The 585-nt window shown below is 57.3% G+C and overlaps 1 long non-coding RNA gene across 1 annotated transcript in view; it reads left to right on the forward strand.

Moving 5' to 3' along the window:
• Positions 1–276, forward strand: part of LOC108803997 — a 3,401-nt gene extending 3,125 nt beyond the window's left edge. Inside the window, exon 2 of the long non-coding RNA XR_001942318.1 lies at positions 207–276. This is a non-coding gene — a long non-coding RNA (uncharacterized LOC108803997). The remainder of the gene's footprint in view (positions 1–206) is intronic.
• The last annotated feature ends 309 nt before the right edge of the window (positions 277–585 follow it).

Here is a 585-nt window from a genome sequence, read left to right on the forward strand (position 1 = left end):
GGGATTGATTGACCCCGCCCCCTACAATCTCAGGTTTAGCTTACTGATTTGTAGATTGGGCATATGGAGGGGGAGGAGTTTGGTGTCACATGACCCGGCAGATTATGAATACTTGGGGCTCCCATAGTCTGGGGGTACACATGGAGGGGCCGGCTGAGCAGACGATCGGAATGTCGCCGTCCATGTTCCTTGATTGTTCCTCTCAGATGGCGGAGTGACGCTCGGGATGGTTCTTCTACACGAAGCCGCCAACTCGGATATGGATGTCGGAAAACGGAAAAGTGAGTGACATCCGAGATCTTGGGGGAGGGGGGTGCAGAGCATTGTGGGTGATAGATCCCCGGTGTGTGGTGGTCTGTAGTCGGGGGGTGCAGAGCATTGTGGGTGATAGATCCCCGGTGTGTGGTGGTCTGTAGTCGGGGGGTGCAGAGCATTGTGGGTGATAGATCCCCGGTCTCCCCGGTGTGTGGTGGTCTGTAGTCGGGGGTGCAGAGCATTGTGGGTGATAGATCCCCGGTGTGTGGTGGTCTGTAGTCGGGGGGTGCAGAGCATTGTGGGTGATAGATCCCCGGTCTCCCCGGTGTG

Source organism: Nanorana parkeri, unplaced genomic scaffold (assembly GCF_000935625.1).
Source record: "Nanorana parkeri isolate BGI_ZX_2015 unplaced genomic scaffold, ASM93562v1 scaffold4711, whole genome shotgun sequence".
Lineage (NCBI taxonomy): Eukaryota > Metazoa > Chordata > Amphibia > Anura > Dicroglossidae > Nanorana > Nanorana parkeri.